Raw genomic sequence first — 11,661 nt, 5'->3', positions numbered from 1 at the left:
TGAAACAAGATGGGATTGAGAGGGAGACAAACCATAAGTGACTCTTAATCTCACAGAACAAACTGAGGGTTGCTGGGGGGAGGGTGTTTGGGAGAAAGGGGTGGGATTATGGACATTGGGGAGGGTATGTGCTTTGGTGAGTGCTGTGAAGTGTGTAAACCTGGTGATTCACAGACCTGTACCCCTGGGGATAAAAATATATGTTTATAAAAAATAAAAAATTAAAAAAAAAAGTATCATCAAAAAAAAAAACTAGCTATGTGTCTGTATTTCTTGGTATTTCAAATGAAGGTAAAAACATTTTTTTAAATGTGTTGAAATGATTTTGGAACTCAAAATGTTGTTTATTTCACATATTACGACTGTCATTCAAAAAATGAATTACGGGATTGGGCAAGACATTTTCTTCAGAGACTTCCTCGCAAAGATTTGAATTTGAATTGAAGCCTTGCTTTCTTGCTGTCAGCAGAGTAGATGTGGGAGTCACTAAGGGAGCATCTTACTATAAGATCCATTGTGCCTTGTGTAAATGCTCTACCTTGATGAAGACTAAACAATGTGTGATCTGTATAAACTTGTTCTACAGAGAAATCACACTCAACTCAGATGTGACAGTTACTCACTGCCATTCATTGCATGCAGGTGTAACTAGGGGTTGGAGGTAAGCATCACTTCATAATAGTTAAAATTGGAAACAAGTGAAATTGCCCTGCCTGGGACTATGTGATGCGTAACCCAGAACAAGTTCATTTCTTTGTGTAGCAGTTTCCTCATCTACAAAATACAACAGTATAAGCTCATAGAGCTGTAATATGGGTAACTGAGGGAGAAGACAGGATAAGGCACTGGAAACAGTGCCTAGAACATACATGCACTCAGTGGCTATTCTTCTTATTAACTTTAATGCCCAATAGGCTCTTTTGCAATATCTTATGAGAGATATTTTAAAATTCTTTGTTTTTTTTTTTTTTGTATCTTCTGAACTCCATCACTCTTTTCCCTCCTTCCCCATAGTACCTGCAACCACCATTCTACTCCGTGTTCCTGCGAAGTCATTAAAACAATTTTTTAGACTCTACCTGTATACTGTATGGTATTTGTCATTCTCTGTTTCATTTCCCTTAGCATAATGCCTTCAAGTTTCATCCATATTTACCCATGAAATCACAGAATCTTTTCCTATACCACATTTTCATTATCCATTCATCCATCATAGGATACATATGTTGTTTTCATATCTTGATGGTCGTGAATAATGCCATAATGAGCAAGGGTGTGCAGATAATCTTTGAGATACAGATTTCAAATCCTTTGGAAATATTTCTAGAAGTGAAGTTGTTGGATTAGCTCAGTTTTTACTTTTTTTAAGGAACCATAATCCAGTTTTACACATAATGACTTCACCAATTTATATTCACACCATCAGTGTATAAGGGTTCACTTTTCTTCACATCCTCAGAAACATTTATTATCACTTGTCTTTTTGATTATAGCCAACTAACACGTATAGGTAATATCACATTGTGGTTTTGATTTGGATTTCTCTGATGATTAGTGATGCTGCACAACTTTTTTATACCCATCAGTCACTTGTTTGACTTCTTTGTAAAAATGTCTTTTCAGGTTCTTTGCCCATTTTTAAATTGCATTATTTGCTTTATTTGCTACTGAGTTATATGAGTTCTTTATATATTTTATTTACCCCCTACATATTGTTTGCAAATGTACCCCATTCAATGTGTTGATAGTTCCTTTGTTGTGCATAAGTTCTTTAGTTTGGTATAGTCCCACTTATTAATTTTAACTTTTGTTACCTGTACTCTTATATCTTTTTTTTTTTATAAAGACTTTATTTATTTATTTGACAGAGAGAGAGATCACAAGTAGGCAGAGAGGCAGGCAGAGAGAGAGAGAGATGGGGAAGCAGGCTTCGCGCTGAGCAAAGATCTGGATGCGGGGCTGGATCCCAGGACCCTGGGATCATAACCTGAGCTGAAGGCAGAGGCTTTAACCCACTGAGCCACTCAGGCACCCCTACTTTTGAGGTCTTATCTAAGAAATCATTCCCATGACCAATGTCAAGAATATTTGACCCTGTGTTTTATTCTAGGAGTTTTATGGTTTTAGATTTTATATTTAAGTCTTTGAATCATTTTGACAAACATTTGAGTGGTTTAAGATAGGAGTCCATTTACATTTTTAAGATGTGGATATTTAATTCCTTAACACAATTTATTGAACAGACCTTATTTTCCCATTGTGTGATCTTGGTGCCCTTGTCAAGTTAGTTGACCATATATCCATGAGTTTATTTATGTCTGGGATTTTCATTCTGTCCCTTGGGTCTATACGCCTTTTTATTCCAACACCATATGGTTTTTATTTGTTTGAAAATTTCTTAATTTTCAATGTTTTAATATTGTATATCTATTAAATGATATTATTCTAAATGCTTAAATACTTAGAAAACAATGATAAGTTACAAAAACAAAATTGTTCAGTTACTTAGATATTGATTACATTTTTAATCAGATTTTCCAAACATGTATTTAAAATTAAAAGTATACTACAAAAGATCTAATTGTTATGGCCACTTAAAAAGGCGGTTTAAAGTTTATATTTTTAAAATGACAATTTTAAAAATATTAATTTATAATTAACCTAGTTTAAAAATGAGCAATACAGTGACTGCTGATCTGTTTCCTTTTTTTTCCCCCAGATTTTTATTTAAATTCTAGTTAGTTAACATATAGTATAATCTTGGTTTCAGGAGTAGAATTTAGTGGTTCATCACTTACATCACTTACATATAACATCCAGTGCTCAGCCTAACAAGCACCCTCCTTAATAATACCCATCATCCATCTAACCCATCCCACACCCTCTGTAGATCTGTTTCTAAATATCTTTTTTATTTTTATTCTCATTCTTGGGAAACATGCTCTTTTTTTTTTTTTTTAAAGATTTTATTTATTTATTTGTCAGAGAATGAGAAAAAGTGAGAGAGAGAAGTTGACTCCCTACTGGGCAAGGAGCCCAAAGCAGGACTTAATACCAAGACCCAGGGGTCATGACACCCTAAGCCAGGTTCTTCACTCTCTGAGCCACCCACGTACCCGGACATACTCATTCTTAAACTGCTTCTTATGTCTGCTTAGGTTATAGTCATTTCATCAGACACATTTCTATATTTTCCTTAGGAGATAGCCATCCTCCAAACTAGAAAGAAAGAAAAGATTATTGTTTCCCTGAAGCTGAGTTTGCAAGTTCTGAATCGATGGATTTCTGGTTGGCATCTAAAGCTAAATGTATTTTCCAAACCTTAGCAGGAGAGCTTAAGGCTGTGGCGCCTGCACTTTTTTAATAACTTCACTTCAGTGCTCAGCTGAGGGACTCTGTAAGCCCAGACATTTCCATTGAGCTTTAGCCTTGCATATCCTGTTCCCTGTTCCACAATTATGCTGAGAAATTTTCTTTAGCTGCATTACATATGCACTGTCTTGTCATTTCTGTTGACCTGGATTGTTAGTATAGTTAAAAACTTATGCTTGGCAAATACCAAGCTTGGCTAGGTAACATCTCATTACTAATAATTTAGGAACTTTACCTCCAGAAGACAAAAGGTTGAATGTGAAATTACCTCTCCTCTTGAGAACGTTTGCCCAAGTCATCATTTGAAGACGCATTGCTAGGTCCTTTTTTATTTAGTCATTGTGTGACCTGTAGGGATGATTAGCCATGGTTATGACATGTGATTACTCTGCTGCCTCGTCCTCTCTATTCTTTCGCAGAAGTATACAGCTTAGAGTTTCCTCTTATCATTCCTTTATTTAATTGATAGAGAAAACTTTATACTTTATGAGTGAAATGTACAGAAAAAACACTCAAATACCACCACTTATAAAAAATCAGTATAATTACATATTACTAGAGTTGCCATTCTTGTGCATTTTAATAATTATTTAAAAACATGACATTTGTTTTCTTATTTTGAGTTTCCTTTTGTATTTATGGCTTTTCACAAATTCAATTTGTTCCATTTAATTATATCTATTTTTTCATTGAGCACCACCATCTGAAAATCTGGTGTGACTCCTTTCGCCTTTCAGCAATACTTCTAAAACCTGTGAAAAGATTCTTGCCTTTTCTCAAGATAGTCCTGATTCACCTTGAGTTTTTCCTGTTGTGAGACATGGAATCAGCTTCTTTCCTTGTTTTCTCTCTTTTAGTAGTGTTAGGATGCATATAGAATTGCCTTAGTTGTACCATTGGTAGGTAGCCAATAGGACCTTTTATCAGGGTACTTTAGTGAAAGAGCTGTAAAAGAGATTTGTTTTTTAAAATCATGAGTTCCTAATGTTTCCATTTTTGTAGTGGTCTTCCTATATCCTCCTCTCTTTGTTGTACGATAACAGTTTTCTACTTACTCTCTTTGCAAGATACCTATCGAAATTTTTATCTCTTCATCCAAACTTTAATTATATTTCCTTCATTTTATAATCCTTAAAGATTTCATTGATGATTTTTATATACTTTATTATATTTACTAAAGAAATTCCATCTTTTATAAATTTGGGTTTTCTCTATCTTGTTGCATTTTATATATCTTTATCAAAGAATCAAGATTAGCTTTGTGCAGTGGCAGTATCGTAGCCAATGAGGTTTATCCGAGGCGCGATTATTGCTAATTGAAAAAAAAAAAAAAGAATCAAGATTGTTCAGAGATGTTATAAAATATGAAATTATAATAATTATTAAATTATCCCAAATTTATGTATATACTAATGCATTCTTTCATAGATATATTTCCCAAAAGGAATGAAATGTTTTACATATTGCATATATTATATAGGTCAAACGACTTTTATTATCTGTATATTATTGATTAAGTAACTATGCATTTTGTTAAACTGTATTTCATGTAGTATAAGCAATACATCCTACTTCTGTGAGTGAATGAATAAAACTTGTACTCTCTACACTTTAATTTACCAGAAACTTGAAACAGTTTGGGATTGAAATTGTGTAATTAGTTTGGCTTCATCACAAACACGTTTTAGACATGAAAGAACAGAACTCACTAAGAATCATAACAAGTCCGTGACAGCCCTGTCAGTTGGGCAGACAACGATAATTCTGGCTAAGTGTCCTCTTCTAGACCACTTGGAAGCACAGTGGGTATAATATTAAAAACTGGAATGAAACATGAAATCTCAAAATTACGTGGATGTTGAAAATAACAGAATAAGCAACTAGCATAATGCTACGTTCCACTTACAAATAAATTTTAAAGCATTATACTGGGGGACAAATGGTTGGTTTACAAATTCAGCAAAAGGGATTTTATCTGGTATATCAAATTTCTTAAAGTTGTATTATTTGTAGCCCTTTTAATTTAAATGTCTTTTCAGATATTAAAACCTAAAAGAAGAAAATCCTGAGACTGATCCTTATTTTCTTCACTGAGAAGTATATTTAACTTGAATTTCATTTTACTTTGACATAAGGTAAATTTTTTTAGGTCTTGTATGTGTGGAGATGACCTCATATTCTCTCTCTCCTTCCTTCCTTTTCCTCTCTGTCCTTTCTTAAAATAGTAAGACATATCACTGGGGAAAATGGCATACCACCCCAACTTTGTTTATGATATAGTAAACTGATGGCAACACTACCAACACATAAGTGTTGTAAAGAAGATTTCTACAGTTGAAGAGAAAAACTAACAGCTTCACACCTGTTCCAGTGGTAAGAGTATAAAGCGTGTAGAAGTTTCTTCAGAGAAAGTGCAGTATATATTCAATATTTATCAAATATTGAATATGAGTTTGGTGTGTCAACATCTTAGTGATTTTTCTGGTAGAGTGACTTGTGGGCATAAAAATTATATTCTCACTTACTTTTTTCTTTTCCACAGTTATTCTCTAAAAGCTAGCAAACCACAGGATGAATTATTTGTCATGATATTGATTCATTTACATCATACAGAGGAGCCATGTTTTTCCTTAGGAACAGAAAGCATCTAAATCTCCTTTAGGTTAGGAAATTTATAAAACATAATTCTTTCTTTCTTTGTTTCTTTCTTCTTTCTTTCTTCCTTTCTTTCTTCCTTCCTTTCTTTCTTTCTTTCTTTCTTTCTTCCTTCCTTTCTTTCTTTCTAGCAATCAGTGTGCTGAAAATAACTGGGATCACTCTCTTCTCCTTGCATCATGGTAATCAGTCACTGTACAGTTAATTGTAAAGGGCAATCTGTGCTCTTTGCTATATATTCAGAGACAAGACTTTGCTTTTTTAGACTTTTTCAGCCAATATACAATATCCGTGACTTTCTGAGAAGTCTTAGATAAGGAGGAAGAAAAAGGAACATATTTAAATTGTAGGTAATTCCCAGGTAGCTTAGAAAATTGGTTCTAATTAGTAGATTCAGCAGTGTAGGAAATAAGGGGTTGTTTTTCAAACTTTGGCATGCATCAGAATCAGCAGGAGGATTTTTTAAAACACAGGAGACTGAGCCACCTCCAAAACTCATCATGTCTAGCATGAAACCCAAAGAATTGTGTTACTTCCAAATTCCAGGTGATTCTGAGGATGCTGGTCTGAAGATCACGTTTTGAGAACCATTGCATTCAAAATCAGTCCTCTGCAAATCCACTTGATTGTAAGCTCCAAAAGAGCAGTAACTTTTTCTTATCATTCTTCCCCTCATCAAATACAATAATTGAAAATAACAAACTCTCAGTTAAATTCATATTTTTTAAACATTTAATTCAGGTGTTATGTAGACTATAGATTCATACCTTCATGTTAGATCCCATTTTCCTCCATTTTGCCTCTATTACATTAACCTAATTTATTTTTTTCACAGCATGCTTCAATACCTAAAATCATCTTGATTATGTGTTTACCTTTAATTATCCATCCCCATTCACACATTTGCACTGGTATTTAAAATCTGCATCTATCTTGTTCAATGTTGTACTCCTGTGTAATATCTAGTAGTAGATAGTAAATAAATACTTGGGGAATGAATGAATTATTAGTGGATTGTTATAAAATTTATCTCTAATATCAAATATATCTAACAATGTTGCAGCTTCTGCTGTTTTGTCTTAAGCAACGTCAAGTCAGCCTTTAACAAAATTGAAAAATAGGTTAATAGTTCAACTGGGTTTAAAAGTGTGCAAAGAAAAGTATCTCTGGGCAAAAGGATTATGGCAAATATGTAAATATTTATTATAGTCCCTTCCCTACCCCCATCCCAAATTTATAGAAGCCTCCTGTTCCTTAATACACTTGCTCCTTTCCTGTCTCTTCCCTCTCCACTACCCCACTTCTGTACTTACCAATCCCTTAGTTATCCCTTATCCATACAGGATATAAAGCAGTGGATTGTACCTTGATATATTAACTTTTCTAGAGAATACATGTATTTTAAAATCAAAGCTTATTCATACCTATTAAAAATTAACACATATTTATTTTGAAAAAAGTAAAAACAAGTTAGACTAATAGGAAGAAAAAAGATCAGTTCATTGTATACAACCAGAGATGACTAGCATTAGCACCTGCTTTCTTTTTCCTCAAGTCTCTTGCTATGCATTTTTTACCTAATTACAATTAAATAGTATATATGTAATACTATGCCATATATAAGGACTTTCAACAGATCATAAACCCAATGGCAGTCATATTGCATTATAAAAATTCAGAAAATTTTAAAGAGAAAATAATTTATAATATTCTCATTCAGAAGTAACACCAAAATGTTGGTTAATTTCCTTGCAGGCTTTTTACTTTTGCATATATTTTATACAGCTGAGATCATTTTCCACTCAGTATTGTTAATGAAGGAACATTCATAGTCAATGACATAGCAAGTGATATGAAGGAAGGCTTGTTGATGACAATATCTGGTGCAGAGTGATTTATTATTCCTCCCCAGTTAATATAAAAATAACATTGCTGGAGGTCATTCAAAGACAGTGAAAATTATTACTTAAGGTTTTAGGTAATAAAAATTACCATTGTAGAGCTCTATGAATCTCTTCTTATATGGAGGGAGGGAGAGAGAGATTAATTTTACTGTACAGCTCTCCCAGCATGGGGTCACAATGGCAAAAACAATTGAAGTTTGGAACTGAATAGAATCAATTATTATTTTAGTTGTCTATCATGATTAACAAGATATTTGGTTTGAACAAAGCATGTGATATGATAAACATAATTCCTGGCATGCAAAAGAAGTTGTTGGAAAAGATAAAATGCTGATGTAAGTACTTTGAGCCATATTTTATGTCTATAAAATCTATCTAAAAACATGCATTTGCACTGAGCTCCTGAAGTTACAAAAAAAGAAGTATTTAATTTCTGTTTCTTGATTTTTAAAAATTTATCTCTTGTTTTTATGTTACTTTATTATTTGACTTTACTCCAAAGAACGTTGGTTGTCACCTTCCTAAGCCATAACATGAGAGTGTCTTTTAGTAGCATTCCATGTAGAAGAAAATCAAGCTGGTCATACACTTCTTGAAATAGCAACCATCCTTTTCTATAGTTCCACTGTCCTTGGGCTCCTATCGTTGTAGTTGAAAAACCTGAGCAACACCGTCTTTATTTTTTATAGGCAAACTTTTCAAAAATTTGTTCTCATGATATCAAGTATTTCTCTTAATATATTTGAACACTTCAAATCTGGAAACTCATCTCATTTTCAGCTCTGAAAAGTTTTTTTTTTTTTAATAATTTATTTTCTTGCATTTTCTATTATAAGTTTTCTGGTAGTCACTGTGTAGCAGGCTCTGTTCTAGCTGTTGCTTTTAGTAGATCTTCTTATTCTACCAGGAAGAGATGGAAAATAAACAAGGGGAGATATAGGGTAAGTTGATAGAGAGTGATGATGAAAGAAGAGGGAGGAGGTGGTCAATTGTAAAGAATCATAAGAAAAAGCCTTTCTGAAAAGGTAGCATTAAATGGAGGCATGAGGGGTGTGGTGGACTGTTCAAATAAATGAAAGAAATACAGAATATCTTGGGTACAGTAAATGAGGCATAACATGTAGGAGTGAGGTCTTAAGAGGTAGGATCACAAACTATCTAACTGGACTTGGAAATAAAGTTTAAAATGTAAAGCTACTGAAGAGTTTTATGAAGTGGAGAGATGCAACTCGGGCCATATTTTCCAAATATTCACCTTTGTTAGTATATCATGAATGTTTATATAAAGGCAAGAACAGAAGCAGGAAGTACAGTTAGGGATCTATGCAGCAGATCAGGTGACAAGTGGGCAGCACCGGGATTATGGTAAGCAAGAGAGAGCAATGGATGGGTTTGGGGACAATATTTTGGAAGTAGGACTGCCAAGACTTGCTGATGGATTGACTATGGCAATTCAGAATAAATTTTATAAATTGCTACATGTTGCTTATTTATACAAAGAGACTACAGGAGGGAAAAGTTTGGGTGGATGGAGAATTAAGAGTTTTGAAATCCAGGCAGAGTGTGAAGTAGAGTGGTAAAATGATAAGAAAAGCATTATTGAAAATGCAGTTGGTTAATACCTTGGAGCTTCAAGCATCTTGAAGGATCAGTGACATGGAGAATCTAGCTTGGGTGAACTGAAAGAATGGAGAGGTGGTAATCAGAAAAAGTCATACCAATTGTGATTTTTCAGATTTTAACAAAATCAGAGTTAATGACCATGCATTTGGCCCATAGGGGATGAAAAAAATTATCGTAAGAACTTGGAAAGTCAAACAAATGAAAGGTCCAAAGAAATTGTCTAAATGAGTATTGATGCCATCAAAAATAATTTCAGAAATACTAGTAGAGAGGGAGATACTGCCTGGTACCAAAAAATACGTAGAGGACACTAAGACACTAAGGATAGCTAAGGGCAGAGTGGCAGAACTTGTTATTCAAAAAAAGTAGAGATTTGTGAAAGTAAAATCATTAAAAATTATTTACAAATGGAAATGGGGAACAAAGAGAAACTAGGCTTATTTCTCTGCACTGGGGTTTATGGTAGATGAAATAAAGAGTAGCCTCCACATGAGTTATAAGTTAGGTGTCATTCCCAGGAAAAATTTTAGTAAGGACTGCTGACTGACTATGAACCCCAAAGGGCGTGCTGGGAAGATGTGAGCTTGGGCCGGTGCTGTCTGTCTTTCATAAATACTATTTTTTCCTGTTTTCATCACTTTGTACTTTTGACTTTCACATCAATATTTTAATTTCTACAGCACTAATTCTTTTTTTCATTGCTTGTAGTGTAGATGTATATTATTGTATTTTGAATTTATGCTATTATATATTTTTATTCTTTGGAAATCTCTCTCCTTTTATTTCATACTAACCTCCTCACCCTATCCCCTGCATTTCTGCATTTTCATTTCTTAAGGATTTCTGCCTTTTTTTTTTTTTTTTAAGATTATATTTATTTATTTGACCCAGGGAGAGAGAGAGAGAGAAGGCGAGTGCACACAAGCAGAGGAAGCTGTGGAGGGAGAGGAAGAAGCAGGAATCCTGCTAGCAAGGAGGTTGATGTGGGACTAGACATGGGCTTATCATGGGGTTCAACCCCAGGACCTTGGGTTCATGACTTGGTCAAAGGCTGACACTTAACCTAAAGAGACACCCAGGTATCCCAAGGATTTCTGCTTTTACCAACAAGTAGTATCTTGTGGAATCCCACTGAGAGTGCTCAATTTTTTTAATATCTGTGTTATGCTTCTTTCAGAAGATAATTTTCAGAGATTTGCTTCTATTCTCAGAATGATGCTTATTTTTCCCCTTAATTCTGTAAGGTCATTCCATACATATGGAATTGTCTATCAGGGATTTGGTCCTGCTCAGTTTTCTTTTCCAATAGCCCCTAGGTCAGGGAAACATAATAGGATAAGATATACTATAAATGCACATTGGGTAAGCCCTTCTGCAAAAGGTGACCCCATATAGATTTCAGAGAACCATTAACTCACAAAGTTCAAAGAGCTCAGTCCAATTTGGAGGTATAATTGCATAATTAGCATAATTTATAGCATAATTTAATGCTAATTAAATAAGCTGCACATACTGGTTTCTCTTAGATTTAGACCAGAAAATAAAGAGGACTGACAACTTTGTTGGGAAGGAGTTAGCTGATTAGTACTGAGAGGGGAGTGGGTTACTAAAAGAAATACTACATTGGCCATGAAAATTGATTTGACCCCAGTCTGCCTCTTGTTTAACAAAGGCTTGCATGTTGTATTTCATTGTTGGAACAAATCCTTGTGTTTAGAGTCTGACTTTTTATTTATGGAATAAAGGTAGTTGACATACATAGTTTCTAACACTCATATCTTTTTTTGGGAATATCAATCCCAGAAGATGTTCTGGTGTGAGAAGAGTATGACTCTGGCACATGGTTTTTTGTTTGTTTGTTTTTGTTTGTTTGTTTGTTTGTTTTTGTGCTACAAACTTTACAGCTTGCTGCCCTGTGATCTTCATTACTATGAACACTAGCATAGTACAAAATTCTGAGAAAGATAGAGTTAAAATATTGCTTTTTAAAATTAACCTATTTTTTTCAGTCACTCAAGCCCAGGCCCTTACATTCTATTTGCTTACTTTCATGCAGAATCCAATATCTATGGTAGTAATTTCGAACTTTTATACTTGGGAAAGTGTT

At 34.0% G+C, this 11,661-nt stretch overlaps 1 non-coding gene across 1 annotated transcript; it reads left to right on the top strand.

The window, feature by feature from the left end:
* Positions 1-4,627: 4,627 nt before the first annotated feature.
* On the top strand, positions 4,628-4,761 carry LOC132018920 (U4 spliceosomal RNA). Its single transcript, XR_009404685.1, has one exon. It is a non-coding gene; the product is annotated as a U4 spliceosomal RNA (small nuclear RNA).
* The last annotated feature ends 6,900 nt before the right edge of the window (positions 4,762-11,661 follow it).

This window comes from Mustela nigripes, chromosome 5, assembly GCF_022355385.1.
Source record: "Mustela nigripes isolate SB6536 chromosome 5, MUSNIG.SB6536, whole genome shotgun sequence".
NCBI classification, from domain to species: Eukaryota; Metazoa; Chordata; class Mammalia; order Carnivora; family Mustelidae; genus Mustela; species Mustela nigripes.
Note: the sequence above shows the minus strand (reverse complement) of the source record. Positions and strands in the feature narration are given on the sequence as shown.